The sequence below is a fragment of the Solanum dulcamara genome, chromosome 10 (assembly GCF_947179165.1).
Source record: "Solanum dulcamara chromosome 10, daSolDulc1.2, whole genome shotgun sequence".
Classification (NCBI taxonomy): domain Eukaryota; kingdom Viridiplantae; phylum Streptophyta; class Magnoliopsida; order Solanales; family Solanaceae; genus Solanum; species Solanum dulcamara.
This window is the reverse complement of record NC_077246.1, coordinates 32,139,745-32,161,273: the sequence shown is the minus strand read 5'-3', so window position 1 is coordinate 32,161,273 and position 21,529 is coordinate 32,139,745.

Here is a 21,529-nt window from a genome sequence, read left to right as displayed (position 1 = left end):
AGTTAAAGTTAAAAAAATTATTAAATTTAATGGAGTTCTACCTTGTAAGTAGTCTCCCCGTGCCAACATAGGGGGTTATGTTGGATTCCATTTAATAGCTCACATAGTCTTAAAGGTCGATTATGGTCATCTTCCCACAAAATAAATGTTTTAACATTTCATATGATAATTTCTCATGCAGGCATTCACTTATGCATATTGCTTATAATACTCACTTAGTACATTCAAAATAGTAACACATACTTTTTCCTATATGATTTCACCATGTAGGGACCGATATTGCTCCACACTCTCCTCCCTGGGGCTAGGTTCTTCGTTGAAGGCTACTACTAGTTGGTGAGTTCCCATTTTTTGGGAACAACGTCCCTATCTTTCTAGATTGTGCTTTGTATAGACTATTGAGTGAGTTTTGGTACTTTTGACTTATATCTTTAGGGTGAGCTAGTGATAGGTCTTAGCCTCCGCCAAGTCTTAAATGTAGATTGTACTACTAGAAAAATTGTTAGATGTTTAGGATGACTTTGACTCGTATTTCTATGTGGAATCCCTTAGTCCCGTTATAGCTTATATTTCTTCTTGTTTGATTATCATTATCGATGAAATGCTTAATAACTGCAAAGAGTCTTGATTAGGTACCTCTGCTTGCTTCATTCGCCATGTCGCATCTTGGCCCTAGGCTCGGGTCGTGATAATTATTTTTCTTAGGATCAATAATAAGACCTTCAGTCGAAACAACATTGACAAGGAAGGCAACTGGCCTAAACCAAAAAATCACACTTGATAGACTTAGCATATAATTTATAATGCTTCAAAACTTGCAAGACAATCCTCAAATGATCGCAATGCTTATCTTCACTCCAAGAATAAACTAAAATATCTTTAATGAACATAATATAGAACATATCCAAATATTGGTTAAACACCCTATTCATCAAATCAATAAAAGTTGCAGGAGCATTCATCAATCCAAAGCACATAACCAAAAAATCAATGTTACCATGCCGAGTTCTTAAAGCCATCTTCAGAACATCACATTCCTCATTTGAAGTTTATGATAACCCAATCAAAGATCAATCTTTGAGAAGCAATTTCCTCTTTCAAGTTCATCAAACAAGTCATCAACATTTGGAATGGAATACTTATTATTGATTATGACCATGTTCAATTATCGATAGTAAATACACATATAGAAAGAACCATACTTCTACCTCACAAAGAGAATTGGAGCACCCCATAGAGAGATACGCTATCTAATGAAACTTGTATCCAATAAGTCTATTAACTGATTCTTTAACTCTTTCAATTCTTCTAGAGCCATTCTATAAAGAGGGATAGAGACAGGCTAGGTATTAGGAAGAAGATCAATACAAAATTCTATCTACCATTCCGAAGGGATACCCAAAAGATCATCAGGAAACACTTTTGGAAACTCCTTACCAACCGAAAATGACCCAAGAGTATGAGCTTCGGAATTTGTATCCCTAACCTGTACTACATGGTAAATGCTACCTTTAGAAATCATTTTCCTAGTATTAATGCACGAGATAAATTGACCCTTAAACACGAAATTAGTACCTTTCCAATCTGGAACAGGCTCATTAGGAGACTCAAACTTAACCACATAGGTTCTATAAAAAATGGAAGCATAACATGCATGAAGCCAATCCATACAAATAGTAATATCAAAATTGGTCATATTAAGATGTACAAGACAAAATGAGGTGACTTTATGGAAAAATATTACCGGACAATTTCTATAGACTCTTTTAGCAAGAACTAAATAACAAACAGGAGTATAAATAAAAAAGGCTCTAACAATCTCACGACTAACATCAAATTTCATGGAAAGATAAGGAGTAAAAAAAGAGTAGCACCCAAACTTAACAATGCATAAACATCAAACTCAAAGACTCGTAACATAGTTTGCACCACATTGAGGGAATCCTCTAACTACTGATGAGTCTATATAGCATAAAATCTATTCTGGTGTAGACCTTAATCAAAACATGAACTAGTAGTCTAAGTCTTAGGACGACCACCACCACTTCTAGTAGCAGCTGTATATAAATATTTCACTTGGTGATCCATTATACCACACCCAAAGAATGCACTCGAACATTCCAAGAACTCTCCTCGATGACCCTTTCCACATAGTTTAACCACTCTGAGATCCTCCTTGAGACTAAGAGTTAGACACCCTTTCCTTGTTGAAATTTGGAGCAAAAGTGTTAGATAAATATTGACCAGAAAACTTTGGGAAATAGTATCCCAGCATTTCTATACTTACCATGAAAATAATCTCTACCTTCGGTCAAGGCCCTCTTGGACTCCCAAGGTCTCCCCTTAAGTTACCCCTCTTCTATTTTCTCAGTGTGTGTCATTAACCTTGAAATGTAAATTTTCTTCATTAACATGGTGGTACTACTCTCTTTGAATACCAAGTCTGAAACACTTGACACAAACTTGCTCATACGAGGTCTAAAGTCGGCAAACATTAATTGAGAATATTTTGACAATTGGGCAAAATTTAGTGTATACTGTCTCCCTGTCTTGTTACCTTGCTTGAGGTTGATATATTCATGAATGTTAGCTTTCCAAGACTTTAACAAAAATAAAAGGTCAAAGAGAGTACCGTTGAACTCTTCCAATCAACCGTACATGCATCTCAAACCCTTTAACAATTCCATTGTTGATACTACATATGAGAAACTCCCTTAAGTATATAAGTGGCCAAATCCTCATTCTCTATCAATTACACTTCCATTATATCAAATATCAAGTAAATACCCTTGATAAACTCTTTTGGATTCTCATCCACCTTCAAACGATAGAAATCTAGAGCGTTCGTATGAGCAATGTCACAAACTCTACTAGCCGTCGTACCCAATTTGGTTCACAAGAGTAACCACTTCATGGTTGGCTTGTGCCGCTATAGTTTGTTCAAGCGCATGAAAAGTCACTTGTAATTCATCATATCAATCATATTTGGCTAGAGGATCATTAGGAACTGATAGAGAATGTTGCTCCTCATTCATATTAGCATAAGCATTTCTACAAACGTATTCTCTTCAAGGAGGCATGATTATTTAATCAAAAAGAAAAATCATTATGAACAACTTAGGGAGTTCTACTCTGTTGCACAACATAAGAATGATGAAGGAAGTGAAATTTATTAGATGCCTCATTGCCTATTATTCATAGATGTGGCGCGCTTCATACTAGTGAAAAAGACAATACATAACAAGTCCTGTAAGACACTCTTGGAAACTTTAAACCTGGTTGTGATACCAAGTTTGTAACAACCCTGACTAAGACCTAGACCTGACATGAGGATTAAAATCTCAAAGAAATCCAACCAAGCCTCTTTGCATATAGAGCATGACATTTTAAAGCACTAAATAGAAGATAAAATTTAAATGCAGAAAAGTCTTAATATAAAGACTATCTAAAATAGGAGAATTCAAGTATAAAATCTAAATTACTTTAAAATACTCATATTGTCTAGTCATGACTCTACCAACTTTAGACGGCACATAAGACAAGGCCTAGCTCACCAAAACATGATGAAAGTATAATATTTAGGATATAAAGAAATAACATGATAGGTTCACCCTTCGAATAAAGAGGACTCATCAAAATGTAACTATGAGTAAATCAGAAACAAGCCACGTGCGGGAGGATGAGATTCAAACCCTAAATATTTAGACAATGTATGCAAACATACACGTTAGTGCATGGAATATACTAAGTATGTGAAAAATATGCATAATCCTAAATAAACGGACATAATAAGCATGAACATGTGATGCATGGCCAAATAAGTTGAAAAGTGTGAAGTCAAGCAAGAAAACATATACAGAGGGAAAGGCATCATAAAAACATCATTTAAGAGTTTATAGAGAACATACTCATTTTGTGGGAAATTAAACTTAACTGAAATTTAAGACCATGTAAGTTATAACATAGAATCTGATGTATCTCCCATATTAAGTAGAGAGAGGCTACTTTCTAAGATATGCTCTATATCATAATCATCATCATATGATATATATGGATCCACTAGCTAGAATGATTAAGGCAACCTACAGGGACAACGTAGTTTCGAACTAGGGGTTGCTACTTGAGATTCCCTTACCAAGTCTCCACTATAACGTCTTCTAGGTGCTAAGTTGATTCCAACATAATATGTAAATCATTTAGCAAAGTCAAACATATACCAATCCATAATGATAAAATATACCATAGGATAGGTCTACGGCTTGTGGATTTCTCCACGGGCAATGTAGCCTTTTGTGTAGGTACCCTAGATCCAAAATCCCATCCAAGTGTGGTGTAGTAGTAAACGGACCATCCAATAGTCCATAGAACCCACCAAGGTATACAAAAAACTCTATGAAGTCAACTCCCACTCGTGAACCTAAACTTTCCTAGTCTCTATTTCCTGTAGCATTTCACAACTACTCTGTACAGACTATGCAAGATTGTACGGTCCATATAGTGGCTCGTATAAGTCATGCACCAACAAATTTTCTTCCACTTTTTCACAACCTCACCCAAGCTGTTTTAGGACTAAAATTAGTCCCTCATCAGCACCGAACATGTCTTTTCTCTCATAATTACTTAAATTCTATTGTGAGCAAGAATTGGAGAGAAGGAGAAGAGTTAAGGTTCAAGATTTGCAAGCCAAGTCTTTGATTTTCACTTAGATAATATTCATTCTAGATATATAAGGCTATCATAACGTTGGATTAAGTTTGTCCTCATGCCCTTAATGTTTATAAAGTCAAGTTGAGTCTTGCGTTTGAGTTTCCAATATTGATAAATGTATTCTTAAGTTATATATATATATTATTATTTAGTACTTGTATGTATTGACATATTTTGATGATTTTCATGAGATGAATCTTTGAGTTAATGGTTTCATGGTTGCATTTGAATGAACCCTGGTTTAGTTTTGCCTAAAATATTTTATGCATTATTTTGAGTTAAAGAATAATTATTTTCATCATTTAATCAAGAAATAGTTTGAGCATGAGTAATGATAAGTTGATGAAGTCTCTTAATATCTATTTTGAGCATTAGTATTTTATGTATGAATGATTTGAGTTTATTATAGTTGGCATCTATTTTTAGATTGAATTGAGAAGTTAAAATATGATTTTAAATGCAATATTGATGATGGTTTTTTTACCTATCATAAAGAAAACAGATCAGTTAAGAAAATTTAAGTTTGGGTAAAGTCCAAAAGAGATTAAAGAGTTATTTTGAGGAAGTACACTCACTTTAGATATGAGTAGGGTAAAATTATTTGGGAGTGGTATCATGAACAAATTCGGATACAAAGCTAGGTAACTCTAACCCAATAACCTACATCGCCAGTGTAGATAGTATCGTACTATTCATTCGGGTGACTCCTTATAGTACCAAAAGTGGAATTTTCAGATGGATCCATAGTTAAGTTATTGTCCTATACCCTGTCAAGGTATAGGATGGCTCTGGCAATGTAGGTAGAACATAGTATAATCGTGAGGCTCATAGTGGTGGTCATCAATTTGAGAAATTCCCCAAGAAGTAAAGTATCATATTATCAAATACTAAGTTATATTATTATTTCATGTATTTTAAAGTTGCCTTTTATTAAATTGCATGCTTTATTGAGTTGAGCTATTTTCATGGTTGAGTCCTTTAGTTGAGTATCCTAATGTAAGTTTCCTTTTTTCGATCTTACATAGTCGTACATTCCATGTACGAATGTCATTCAACTTGTATCATTTTATGATGAAGATGCAGGTGATGCATATCTTCAATAAGTGCATCATTAGAGATCTATATTTCAACTAAGGTTTGGTGAGACTTCTTTATATTCAGAGGAGCTTTAGAGTCTTATTGCAGTTTTTACTTTTAGTTTTTTAACTTATCATTTTGAGGTATCTATGGGCCTATCCCGATGACTATTTTATAGCTGTTATTTTAGAGGCTTCATAGATGAGTCAGACAGTGGCTCATTATTTCCTAGAGTAGGTTTTGAAAATATTGGGTTATGTCTCTTATATTTATGTATATTTAAGATTTATGATATAAACAGAGAGTTAGAGATACAAATTTCGAAGATTCTACCCTTGAAACAGTTTTAGTTGCTAGTGAGTTTGCAGAAGTTTTCCTAGTGATATCCTAGGTATTTATACCAAAAGTAAAATAGACTTTGGTATTGATATTCCCATAGATATCTAACATATTTATATTCCTCCTTATCAAATGGACTCGAAAGAATTGAAAACGTTAAAGGATCAGTTGAAGGATTTAACGAATAAGGATTTTATTAGACTAAATATCTCACCATGAGTTCTCCAGTTCTATTTGTTAGGAAGAAGGATGGTTCTTTCTATATTTGTATTGATTACCAACAATTGAACAAGGCTACAATAAATAATAAGTATCCCATTCTAAAAATTAATGACTTGTTCAATCAACTTTAATGAGCATGCTACTTTTCAAAGATTGATCTTCGATTGGGTTTCATAACCTCTAAGTGAGAGAATGTGACATTGGAACATGGGTTTAAGAACTCGGTATGATAAGTTTGTATTCTTTGTTATGTCTTTTGGACTAACAAATGCTCTTTCAACTTTTGTGGATTTGATGAACAGGTTGTTTAAACAATACTTAGATATGGTCGTAATTATGTTTATTGATGATATTTTGATCTATTATCATAATAAGGAAGAGCATCCTGATCATTTGAAGATTATTTTTCAAATTCTCAAGGACCATCAGTTATTTGTTAAGTTTAACAAGTGTGAATTTTGATTGAGGTCAGTTTATTTTCTTGGCCATATTGTCTCTGGTGAAGGTGTTATGGTTTATTCTAAGAAGACCGAAGTGGTTAAAAATTGGCCTAGACCATTGTTTCCTTAAAATATTCAGAGTTTTTAGGCTTACCCAGTTAATATAGATGGTTTATGGAAAGTTTTACTTCCATGGCATCACCTTTGACTACATTGACTCAAAAGAAGGTAATATCACAAAGGTCTAAGGTATGTAAAAAGAGTTTTCAAGAGTTGAAGGATAGGCTTACCTCATATATGTTGTTGACCTTTCTAGAAGGTTTCGATGGGTTTGCTTTTTACTGTGATGCTTCACAAGTTTGTCTTAGTTGTGTTCTATTACAAAATGGTAAATTGATAGCCTATACTTCTACGAAACTCAAGGTGTACAAGAAGATTTACTTGACTAATGATTTGGAGTTCGTTGTAGTGGTTTTGGTTTGATGTTATGGAAAGACTACCTATATTATGTCCATGTTGATGTATTAACCAATCACAAGAGTTTGAAATATATGTTTACTAAAAAGGATTTGAATCTTCGACAAACATAAGTGTGTTATCCTATCCGAGAAAGGTAAATATGGTTGACGATATTGTTAGTAGATTATCCAGGAATAGTATTGCCTATGTAGAGGATGAAAAGAAGTGTTTGTTCGAGATGTTCATAGATCAGCCAATTTGGGTGTCCATTTGGTTGAGTCCGGTGATGGTGGTATTATTGTTTGAAATGATTTTTAATCGTCTCTTGTGGCGGATGTTAAAGAAAAATAAGATAATGATCCTACTATGATTGAATTGAAGAAAGTGGTTGCTGAAAAAACTGTTGAGGATTTCTCCTAAAGGGGAGATGGTGTTTTCAGATATCAAGACTGATTGTGTGTTCCCTATATTTATGATTTAAGGGGAATAATATTGTCCGAGGCTCATCATTTGCATTATTCTCTTCATTCGTGTCCCACTAAGATGTATTGTGATTTGAGGGAAGTGTATTAGTTGTATAGCATGAAAAAGGATATTGGCGAGTTTGTGGCTAAGTTTCCAAATTGACAACAAGTCAAGGTTAAGCATCAAAAGTTAGGAAGTTTTTCTTAAGACATTGAGATTCTGACTTGGAAACAGGAAGCCTTGAATATGGACTTTATTACATTTTTGCCTCGTACTCGTAGGAAACATGATTAGATTTCGGTGTTTGTCGATTGAATGATTAAGTCAACTAATTTTCTTTGTGTTAAGACTTCATATTCAGGTGATGATTATGCTAGATTATATATTTGAGAGTTGGTTAAGCTTCATTTTTGCCTATTTTCAGACCGAGGTATTTAGCTTACATCCCGGATTTTGGGATCTTTCTAAACAGGTCTTGGTTTCAAGTGAAGCTTAGTACAAATTTTCACCCTTAGACAAATAGTATGGCCGAGCGTGTCATTAATACCTTAGATGACATATTGAGAGCTTATGTTATTGATTTACAAGGTAATTGGGATAATCATTTTCCATTAATAGAGTTTTCCTATAATAATAGTTATCAATCTAGCATACAAAAGGCTCCATTCGAGAACTTCTATAGTAGGAGGTATAGGTCTCCTATTAGTTGGTTCAAAGTTCACAAACTTACCTTTATAGGACCTGAATTGGTGCATGAGGCTATGGAGAAGGTGAGGTGGATTAGAGAACAATTGAAGGTTGCCTAGAGTCGACAAAAGTCATATTAAGATGTAACGAGAAGGGAAATTGTATTTCGGGTTAATGATTAGGTTTACTTGAAAATTTCATCCATGAAGGGGGTGATGTAATTTGGAAAAAAAAAGAGAAGCAAAGTCTCCGTATGTTGGCCTATATCAGATTTTGAAGCAGATTAGCAAGGTGTCTTATGATTTGGATTTGCCTTCTAAGTTTACATTAGTGCACTCGGTGTTCCATGTGTCTTTGTTGAGAATGTTTTTGGGTGACCCTAGACTTATTGTGCCTTTAGAGATGATTGAGGTAAAGTAGAGTCTCTCATATGAGAAATTTCCAGTTGAGATCCTAGACCAGAATGTTAGGAAGTTGAGATAGAAGGAAGTAGCTTCAGCTAAGTATTTATAGAGGAACAAAGAGGTTGCGGGTGCTACATGGGAAGCCGAAGTCGATATGATATAAAAATATCCATTTCTCTTTCCATTAATTTTTAGTTGAGGTATTAAATTCCTTCATGTTTCATTCAGTCAAAACCATGTGTTTCAGTCACTCTTATGTTTTCATATGCATTCATGTTCATGAAGTGAGTTTTAAAGTCAGGTTTTAGCTTGGGGTTCTATAGTCCATGTTTTTATGCACTATGAAGATGTTTTGCATTAATGATAGGCTTCTATGTTCCTTTCCTATCTTATTTATGCTACTTTGAGTCTAATTCGAGTATGAATGTTCCTAGGGGGGAGATATTATAAGACCCTTAAAGTTGGAAATTCATAGAAAATGATGTTCAAAAGATATTTCTCAGAAAATCTTAGCTTTTGGCACCAGGTGGTCCTTCACAGAGCATTTTATGGGCCGTGGTTCCCTCCACATATTGTGGAGAGGGACAATGAAGGTCAGAAGTAAAAGGGATAATCAAGAGAAGGGATCACGTAAGACTTCACAATCCATGGTGTGAACTTAGAGTTGTGGTGTGGTCCGTGAACCCAACTCCTCAGGCTCTTATTGAGGGAACCTACCATAGGAAGGTACCATGAGCCATGGTGAGCACCATGACTCGAGGGTGCCCTCCGTGGAGGTCTTCCCTTATGAGGCTTAGTTAGCATCCTTCGGGATTCTAATCTCTATAGTAGGTCTAGGGCCTAGCCTAGGTCATGAAGAACTTGGGATCAGAGTCTGTTTAAAGTGTCCTAGGGTTTCAAACATGCCGCTTCATGTAGAGCATTATTAATTAGTGGGAAATTTCAATTCTTTTATCATTCTTATATTGAGCGTTAGATTCAAACTCCATAAGATTCCCATTTAATGATTCATCAGTTGTACGGGGAATCCGTAGAGTTTCCTTGGATGAACCAATTATTTGCTAAGTTTAACAGGTGTGATTTTTGGTTGAGGTCGGTTGCTTTCCTTTGCTATATTGTTTATGGTTAAGGTATTATGGTTAATCCTATAGAAATCAAGGCGGTCAAGAATTGGTGTAGACCTTTGTTTCTTTAAAATATTCATAGGTTCTTAGGTTTAGCCGATTATTCTAGATGGTTTATGGAAGGATTTTCTTCCATTGTATCACTCTTGACTACTTTGAATCTAAAATAAGGTGAAATTCTAATGTTGTAAGGCATGTGAGAAGAGTTTCAAAGAGTTGAAGGATCATCTTATTTCTGCTTGGATTTTTAGTTTACCGAAAGGGTCTGATGGTTTTGTGGTATATTGTGATGCTTTGAGGAATAGTATTAGTTGTGTTTTGATGTAAAATGGTAAGGTGATAGACTATGCTTCTAGGAAACTAAAGGTACATTAAAAGAATTATCTGACTCATGACTTCGATTTAGCAGCGGGTGCATTTGCTTTAAAGATTTTGAGATATTATCTCTATGGTCTCCAATTAGATGTATTCACCAACCATAAGAGTTTGCAATATGTGTTCGATCAAAAGGACTAGAACCATCGACAAAGGATATGGCTTTAGTTTTTGAGGTATTATGACATGAGAATGTTGTACCATCTGGGAAAAGAAAACATGGTTATTGATGCTCTTAGTAGGTTGTAAATGTACAGTATTTCCCATATTGAGCATGAAAAGAACGAGTTAATTTGTGATGTCCATAGACTAGCTTTTTTAGGTGTTCACTTTGTTGATTCAAATAATGGTGGTATTGTTGTGTAAAATGGTTCTGAATTATCTCTTGTGACAAATGTGAAGGCAAAACAAGTTAATAATCTGACTTATGTTTAGTTGAAGAAACCAGTTGCAAAAAAAAGCCATCGAGGCTTTCTTCCAAAGGGGGATGGTATACTTTGATATCAAGGTAATTTGTGTGTTCTCAATGTTTGTGGATTAAGGAAATGATAATGTCCAAGACTTATACTTAGCGGTAATCCATTCATCCGGGATCCAAAAAGAAGTATCGTTATTTGAGAGAAGTATTTTGGTAGAATGGCATGAAGAAGGATATTGCAGAGTCTGTAGCTAAGTGTCCGAATTGTCAACAACTTAAATATGAGCATAAAAACCAGGAGGTTTAGCTCAAGAAATTTAGATTTCTACTTGGAAGTGAGAACACTTGAGTAAGGACTTCATTACATGTTTGCCTTGTACTTGTAGGAAACATGATTAGATTTGGGTTTTTGTTGACCTAATGACTAGTTGGCGCATTTTCTTCTCGCTGAGACTTCTTTTTTAGCCTTTGACTATGCTAGACTTCACGTTCGAGAATGTGATAAGTTGTTTGGGGTTCCGTTGTCTATATTTTTGGACTGAGGAACTCGGTATACATCTCAATTTTGGAGGTCTTTTCAAAAAGGTCTTAGTAATCAAGTTAAGCATAGTATAGCTTTTCACCCTCATACCGATGGTCAAGCCGAACCTACCATTCATACTCTGGAGGATATGTTGAGGTCTTGTGTAATAGAAATCAAAGGTATTTGGGATGATCTCTTGCAATTTATTGAGTTTTCTTATACTTCAAAGGGAATTAGAGTGATTCCACTTATAGAGTTTTCTTATAACAATAATTATCATTCTAGTATCGAAATGGCTCTATTTAAGGCCTTGTATGGTAAGAGGTGTACATCTCCTATTAGATGGTTCGAGGTTGGTGAGGCTATTGTGATATGGGCTGGGTTGGTTTGTGAGTCTATGGAGAATGTTAGACTCATTATAGAAAGGTTGAAACTGCCCAATGCCGACAAAAGTCCAATTTAGATGTAAGAACATGATATCTTGAATCTGAGTTTGATGATTCGGATTACATTAAAATCTCAACTTCAGATTATATTAAAATCTCATCTATGAAGGGTGTGATGTTCTTTTGAAAGAAAGAGAAGATTAGTACCTTTTGGTAAAGTGGCATATGAGATGGATTTGCCTTTCGAGGTGGTATCAATGCATTCGATGTTTCATGTTTTATTGTTGAAGAAATGTGTTAGTGATCCTACCTCTATTGTGCCTTTGGACAGTATTGGTGTTAAGGAGAGTCTAACTTATTAGGAGGTTCATTTGAAATTTTTGATAGTCAAGTCCGAAAGGTGAGAAATAAAGAAGTGGCATTTGTAAAGTTTCTTTGGACGAACCAACTAGTTGAGGGTTCTACATAGGAGGTTGACTTGAAGCCCCTCATCTCTTTCCTTCATTTCCAATTTGATGTATTAAGTTACTTCATTTCAGTCCTTCAAATTCATGTGTTTTAGTAACGCTACTTTTTTTCTGTATACATGCATGTTAATGAAATGAGTTTTAATATCACGTCTAAGCTCTGGGTGAATAATTCCATTCGTGAACATTTGTTTTTAAGGGGGAGATATTGTAAGGCCCCAAAATTTGGAAAGTTGAACAAAAGAAAAATCTCAGAAAAGTTGCTAGGCATGACTTATATGGGCCTCTATATGGACCATACAAGCCTATATGGTCCATATGAAGCAGTTGTGAAAGGCTATAGGAAATTGAGCTTTACGAGTGGCTATACGGCTCATGAATAATTCTATGGGTTATAGAGTGTGCCGTAGAAAGGATGGGCCTCTGTGAATAGGATGAAGTTGACTTCACTAAGTGTTCTATAGACTGTGGTGGGTTCTATGGAACGTAGGATATTCGGTTGACCACATGACTAGACTTGAGGGGATTTTGAACTTAGGGTACGTACATGGAAGGCTACACGGACCGTGGTGAGATCCACGAGCCGTAACTTCTCTTTAGAAAGTAAGGCCTCAGGAACTTTTAAGGTATTCTCTTCACAGAGTTTTGTACGGTTAGTATACAGTTCCATGGGTCGTAGAAGTGCATCCGGAACCTGAGTGAAAATATTTCCCAGGGCTATTTTGTGAAATTTCTAATGCTTTTTATATTTATACCATGACAATTTTGGTGATTTTCCTATATCAATAACTACCCATGACCCTTCATTAACTCCTAATTATTTTTAATATTATCCTAAATCAAACTTTTCTCTCTACATACTCTTTCTATAGCTTCTTCTTCAAGACAAGCAGGGTTGAAGCTTTAAGTCATGTTTAATCTCCATTTCCTTAGGTCTTTGATAGCTAAGGTATGTGGAAATTCACCAATGGATTCATTTCATCCATTGGGTCCCAAAACTAGTAAATTCTCCTAATTCAATTTCACCCAATTTCCAAGGGGTTTCATGTCAAATCTTCACGGGTCTTTCTATATTGATTCAATTGATATTATTTAACTTGATTATGCATGAATTCACATTACTACATGATTTAAAATTTATTTAACATAGACCCATAAATTATGCTATGATTTTCACTAATGAACTATGAATTTTGATCATGAATTTTATGAAGGATTTGTGAAAAGTTATTATGTTTTAATTATGAATGGATGAATTGTGAAGCGTTTTCTAACAATATGAAGAAATATGAATTTAGATGCTTAAAAAGGTAAGTGTCGACATGAATAAAGTTATGAAATCATGATTTAAGGAGTTATTCTTATGGCATATTTTATAAATATTGATTGGTATATGTTTGTCTTTCCTAATGTTAATGATTAACCTATTCAGTTGGAATTAACTTAGTATCAAGAGGGCTTTGTGGTAGAGACATGGTAAGGGAGTTTGAAGTATCAACCCCTAGTCCCGAACTATATTTCACCCATAGGTTGCCTTAATTGCCCTAGGTAGTGGATCCATGTCATGACCCAAGCTAGGCCCTAGGTATGACACGATGATCAGAACTTTAAGATACTCCAAGAAAGCCTCTTAGCATGCATTACATAGACAAGGTAAATAAAATATAAAACAAAACATAATGCGGAAGATAAGTCTCAAACTAGAATCTTACACAAGGAAGAACTAAAGTAATATGTATGAATAGTTGGAGCAACATACTCATGATAGTCTAAACATGCCTCTTCTAGTCTAAATGGGCGCATAAGGCAAGCCCTAGCTCACCAAAAGAAAAGAAAGATAACTCATCATGAAAGAAAGTAAACTCATACATGTCGCTCCCTTTAAACATGAGGACGCATCAATCAAGTAGTGATAGAAATAAACAAACTCTAGCCACGAGAAGGAGGTTGAGCGTGATGATCGACAGACCCTACATTATGATACAATGTAGGGAAAAGTATGTGTTAGTACATGGAATGTACTAAGTGAGTAAGAAATAAGCATAGTGTAGATCAGATAGTATGATGAGAATAATACATGTGATGTAAGATCAAGATTCATATTAAAGAATGAGATTTAAAATCATAACTCATAACATGTGGTCAATGCATCATTGGAATTATCATAAGGGCTCCTAAGAAAAAAACATAGTTCATTAATGGGATATAACCTTTAACTGACATATAAGACCATGCGAGCTATAACATAGAATCCGATGTTACTCTCAGACTAAAAATAGAGATGCTACATGCCAAAGTAGACTCTGTGAGAATCTCTTAAACATCATGAGCTATATGTGGATCCCCTAGCTATGCCATAAAGGCAAACCTATGGATGAAATGTAATTTGAGACAAAAGGTTGCTATAATGTCTCCCTTAGGTCATTTCTTGAGCTTGCATATTGAACACCACCTCAAATTACTCTCGATGTTAATTCAATATACCAATGAAATTCAAAAATCATAGCCATTAACTTCATTAGGAAAGGCAATAACAAATGTCAATGCACACTATAAAATAGTAATAAGATTATCTTATTAAAATTGTGATTTATACAAGTATTAGAAGACCTTTCATCTCTATTAATCCGTGAGTAAGTGAAACCTTTCAACTTTTCCAAGAGTGTGTGAGAAATCCTTTCGCAACCATTAACTTGAACATCTTTAAGACATAATTCCTTTCTTTCATGAATCATTTATAAATCCTTGATATTCATTCATTAATTCTTGATAAAATCCATGATCAACTTCCATGATTTCATACTTGAATATAGCATAATACATGGGTTCATGAAAACTCAATTGGAAATATGTAATTAAATTTTAAAATGCATATTTGAATCATTAATGTTAAAATAAATCATAATTGAATTGACCCAATCCAAATTGATCAAAACCCTAATTTCATTGACTTGAAATTGATTGAAAAAAGAGAGTAAACTTTTTTGCTCCATGGATGGAAATAATCCATTGATGAATTCCCAACATCCTAAAAGGAGACTTGAATGCTTGAACCGTAGCCTTATATTGATGATTGACCCTTGAGAGAGGTTTTTAGATAGATAGTTATTGTAATTAGTTATTGGAGATGGAATGGGGAAATTTGAAGGGTTTGGATAGTTATAGGTCATATAAATAGGTTTACAATGATGTGGTCTATGGGTTAAATGAGTCAGAAAGGACGTAATTGCCCTCATTTCAAGATATTGGCGGACCCTTTGGCGAGATTAGTCGTGCTTGCCATCCCAATCACTAGTTCGCCAATCTCCCGCTTTCCTCACCTAATTTATTTAACCCCTAAGAGAAACTTCCCATAAACCTTTAGAGAACTCGACTTAGCTAGCCAAACCTATCAGCAAGTTTCCTACTAGCTTTTCCCTTCACCCACTTGCTCCTTTTCCTCCCAACCTTTTTGAACTTCTTGGTGAGGAATATTAGCTTGCCACACTACTTTGCTGAGTTTACAAATCTTACTCCTTATCGCTAATACTTCCTTCTTTTTGAGCCATAATTTACGAATCATTTGGAAAGATAACTTTTCTTGCCTAGGCAACTCGGCATGTTGCCAATTGTGATTCCTTCTCCCAAAAAGCCCCTCCTTCCTAAAAATTCTTTTTAGTAACTTTAGGTGAACTTGTGTGCCTTATGGCAATTTTTCGAACCCACTCGGTGTGTTGCTAAATCCTTTTGGCAAGCCTTAGGCTTAAATTTTCTTAGATTTTCTTTCTCCAACTCAACATTCTGACTTTTCAAATTACGGAGCCATGCAATATCTCCCTCTTGGGAATATTCATCCTCAAACGGGACATAAATAGTATGAAAGGAGTAGGAAAATAGACATAGCAGCCCAACATGAATATAATACAATAGTTAAATGTAATAAACATGGAATATTCAATGCCAAGTTAAAATATGACTTTAAAACGCATTTCATGAGCATGCATGCATATGAAAACATGCGAATGACTTAGACACATGATTTTGGTGGATTTATCATGTAAGAACTTAATACATCAACTAAGAATGTAAGGAAAAAGATGAGGATAATGTGACATCATATCGACTTCGGACTCTTATGTAGCACCTTCAACCTATTAGTTCCCCCATAACACTTTAATAGATCCTACTTATTTGTATCTCAATTTTAGAACTTGACGGTCTCGAATTTCAACCTGAACCTCCTCCTATGATAAACTACCCTTCACACCCATATTATCCAAAGGAAAAATTGATCCAGGATCACCAACACATTTTTACAACAACGATACATGAAACATCAGATGTACCAATGCTAACTCCGCAGGCACTCCAACTTATATTCCACTTTGCCAAAACATTTCAAGATTTGATATGGGAGTACACATCGGGGACTAAGCTTGCCCTTTTTGCAAAAATGCAACACACCCTTCATGGGTGAAATTTTCAAGTAAACCGAATCATTAACCTCGAATTTAAGTTCCCTTCTCCTCAAATCTGAATAGCACTTTTACTGGCTTTGGGTGGTGTTTAATATTTCTCTAATAAGTCTAACCTTCCTTACAGCCTCATGAACCAACTCAGGTCCTATAAAGGAAACTTCTCCAAATTCGAACTGACCAATAGGATACCTACATCTCCTACAATATAGGGCCTCAAATGTAGCTATATGTATACTCAAATGGTAGCTATTGTTGTATGCAAAATTGATTAATGGAAAGTGATCATCCTAATTACCCTTGAAGTCAATGACACAAGCTCTCAACATATTTTCAAAGGTTTTAATAGTACGCTCTGCTTGGCCATCGATTGGAGAGTGAAAAGTAGTACTAATCTTAACTTGAGTACCAAGACCCTTTTGGAAAGATCTCCAAAATTAAGATGTAAATTGACTACCTCTATTTGGAATAATAGACAACGAAACCTCATGAAGCTTAACCAACTCAAGAATGTAAATCCTAGCATAATCCTAAGCTAAAAAGGAAGTCTTAATGGCAAGAAAATTCACTGAATTAGTTATATGATCAATAACTGTTACACCCCATACTTTGGTACATTAGAACGCTTCTTAAGCTTTTTAAGTTTCTAGGAAGACTCTTAAGTTTCTTAGATCTCTTCATGTTAGTTGGATAATCTATAACACTATCAAATAATCCTAAGGAAAGGAGAAGGAGATACTCCATAAGAGAGAAGATTGAAAATAGGGTTACAAGACTCCGGAAGATGTTGGAAGTTAAGTAGTGAGTCGTAGGACTCGACTTACTTGTGAAAGCTATTACTTGGGACATTCTGAATACTAAGAAACTGGAGTACACGTTGATCTTAAGTAGCAAGGAATACATAGGCTCTTGGAGTGAGATAAGATTACGAACCCATGGAAGAGAAATAAGGAGACGAGCGCCTACTCCAAGCAAGTAGGTGATGCACCTACTTATGGTCAAGTAGGTGATGGAGAAGCTTGGGTGGACCCTACACTACCATGTGGCAGCCAAGGATTGGAGGCATGATTGAGGTGGCGCCCTAGGGGGCTGCCATGTGTCACCCTTAGTGGATGCCATGTGTCACCTCCAAAGGAGGTGTATATATGTGTTTTATGATGGAGTATATCTCATTTTCAGCACTTCTAACTTAAGAGAATTCAGATAAAAACGTGAGAGCAAGAAAGAGGCAGCCACGGGTTGCTCTAATTAAAGGTAAGCCCCGATTTCATTCTGTGAATTAATTATTTAAGGTATCCCACAGATACATGACGGTGTTTAATAGTGTAAAATTACTATTTGGGGCATAAAATAAGGGACACGAACAGTCCGCAACTTTCAGCATAATAAGGAGTTTCCGAGGTTAATTTTCAGCAAGTTTGGGAAGCCGTTTGTTAAGGTATGGTTATTTTCCTTCTCCCATGTTTTTTTAATGGTTTGTAAATGATATGAAGGTGTTAATAATGTAAAGTTATGGTTTGGAGAAGCACAAAATGGATAGCAAACAGCCACAACATTTCAGCCGCAATTAAGGAACTTTCTAGGTGAGTTTTGGCAAGCTTGGGCCAATTTCGGATAAGGTAAGACCTTTACCTTCAAATTGGGGTTTATGATGTTGTTATAGGGTGTATTACACACCTTTTATGCTGCTTAAAGTTTAAAAATGTCATAGAAATGTTTAACTTTCGAAGCAAACTAAATTGGAGTCGCTATAGTTAAATTGTAGTCGAAGCAAGGTGTTGTGCTTGTGGTGTGCTGCTGCAGGTGTGTGGTGGTGTGTTTCAGGGCCTAAAAGTATTCTAAAAGAGGTGTGGTGGATTCTGGTTGCAGACACACTACCCCTCGTTGTGTATAATTAAAGGTTTTGTGAAATAAAGACTAGAAACCCTATTTTGGTATCGTAATTTTCAGCAAGTTGTTTGGAGCTTATGTTGTGTAGTGTTTCCATGTTTTAGTTGTATATGAGCTGCAGGTTGTTTTTTTTGGTTGTCTTTAGTGATTAGGTATCTAATTGGAAATTCGGATAGGACATGTTATAGGGGAGGTGCTGCCCGATTTCCGTTAACTCCTTAACTTGTTAAGGAACTAGTCGAGAAGGCGAGCGAGGGGTTGAGTTCAATGAATACTCATATGTAACCTAAGTTTCTGGAAAGTGAAGGGTTGTTGATACTTGCATTACTTTCATGTTACCTAGGTTCAAGGAACAACGAGAAGAACGGGATAAAGAGTAACTCGTAAGAGGTATGTAAAGCTAACGTTTTCTTTTTTTGGCATGTTTTGGTATAAGTATGTAAAGCCTGTCTCTCTTTTCTTTTGGGAATGTCTTAGATTTAAGTAACAAATGATATGTGTATGAAGCCTGGGGTAATTCTATTCATGCTCTCTGAACATGATTCAGGATTCATAATCCGTGCTCACTTCTGAATGTTAAGACTCTTAAAGTAGTTAAGCTCCCATCCCTCAAGTCTTCTATATGCTGAAAAATAGTGTATGTAAATCTAACATTTCCTTATTTTGGCATGTCTTCAAGTTAAATAGTGAATGATATTAACTTGATGTTAAAGCTACTCGTAAATGCCAAGTGTAATTCACAGTTCTTATGTACTCCTTGATGAAACTACTCTTACAGTAATCGAACTAGGGTTTCTCAAGCCTTTCATACATTAGAAAGGAATGAGTATGTGAAGCTACCCTTTCTTCTCTTTTGGAATGACTTAGATGTAAGTATTATGTATATGAAATTGGGAGTTATTCAACTCTTAAAACTCTGAGTGTGAGTTAAGGCTCTTGTTCACTTCCTATTGATTAGAACTCCTGTAACAAGTTGATTCATTACTTTTCAAGTCTTCCATGTGATAGAAAGCTGTACATGTAAAGCTTGTCTTTTCCTACTTCTAGGAAGACTAAACTATAGGTACTATAGAACATGGATTTGGATATAGCTCCATTTATAGATTCTGAATGTAGCTCATGACTTGTACCCACTGTTGAATGATAAGGGCCTTGAAGTAGTTGAACTATGACCCTTGAGCCTACTATAGGTTGAATAGTGTTGGGATGTGTAAGCTCCTATACCTAGGGGCTCTTGAATATGCTTTATGGTGATACCTAAGGGATGTTTGATATGTTGCAGAGTTTTACGTTCACGTATATGCATTATGATATATATAGATTGGGCCGAATGTACCTCGGCATATTTTGCTATGTAAGGATTGGGCCATACGTTCCACAACATGTTGTGCTATTTACGGATTGGGCCATCGTACCTCAGCATTGTTACATGATATACAGATTGGGTCGTCATTCCTCGGCATTATTATATGATATACGGATCAGGCCATCGTTCCTCGACATTTTTATAAGATATGTGGATCGGGCCATCATTCCTCGGCGTATACATTGTATATACATGGATCGGACTGTACGTTCTACAGTGCTAATGGTATATATGTTCTTATGATGATAAAATGATGTAGTTATTACACAAGTCCCCGAACGGGCTGAATATAGTACATGATGATAGCATGTATGCCTTTATTTTATAAAATGCAGGTACGGTAGATGGCTAAATGTTATACTTACCCCCTGCATCCCTATTTCAGTTGTTGTCTCAGTTATGATGTTTTATGCTTTATATACTCAGTCCATATATTGTACTGACCCCCCTTTCCTCAGGGGGCTACATTTTATGCCTGCAGGTACAGATGTTCATTTTAGGGATCTGTCAGCTTAGGATTTCCACTCAACTATGTCGGAAGTGCTCCACTATTCTAGAGACTACCTTTTCGTGCTGACCTTCTAATGTATACATTTTTTTATTGAGTGGTACGGCGGGGGCCCTGTCCTATCATATGTTACATTTAATATTCTTAGAGATCTTTAGACATATGTGTGGATTATACGTGTAAGTTCTGTTCAGTTATGTCTACGTGATGTATTGTAAATATCAAGATACTATGGCAGCCTTGTAGGCTTGCACGCCTTTTCATGACAAGACACAAATAAAAGAGGCTATAGGCATATGGAAATGTTATGACCCACTGGGGTTCGTATGTATAGTTCTTATATTGATTGTTACATCTGATAATTAAGTATATAGGGGTCCAGGTCGGACCCCAGTTGTGGCCTATGGGGTTGGGTCATGACAGAAGTGGTATCAAAGCAGTACATCCTTGGAGTGTCTATAGACTGTGTTTAGTAGAGTCCTGTTTATCGATGTGTTGTGCACTACATCTATAAATAGGAGGCTACAGGACATTTAGGATGCTACCTTTCATTCATATCTAAGATTATGCGATAGAGCCAAGTCATAGGGAATAAAATTCCTCATACTTAACTATAGTTTTAGCAGAAGGATAACATCGATAGAAGAAGGTGACTGACGATATTAGAAGTTACAAAGCATGTAGATAAGAAAAGGAATGAAAAATATATGTCAGGTAAGATGTCAAAATACGATTGACATACAAAGTTGAAAGGAAAAGTAGCCAGGAAAGCTAACAGGTGCAATTTGAGTGGACATACGAGGTAAGTCCATTACTTTATATTGTCATTGATATTGTGCGCCCTGTGTGGTTGCGATGTGAGATGATATGACTATATATGTGCGCCTTGTGTGGCTGCTATATGATATGATCTGAATATATACATGAGTGCCTTGTAAGGAACTGTTGGCATTTTCTGCGTGCAGGTGTTGAGTTAGTAAGAAATACAGAGGAAACTCTGCCCAAATTTTCCTAGAAATAAGAAGAGAATGAGATATAGGGTTGTAGTATATCTTGAAAGGTTGTGCCCACAACAATAATTATATTTGATTAAACTACGAGTGTGGATGACCTCAAGAAATAAGTTAATTGCTGAATTGATGACAATAGAAACTAGGAGGTCGATATTGGTATGGTAAAACAAAGTTGGAAAAGACTTATAATCCAAAGAAGATGGTT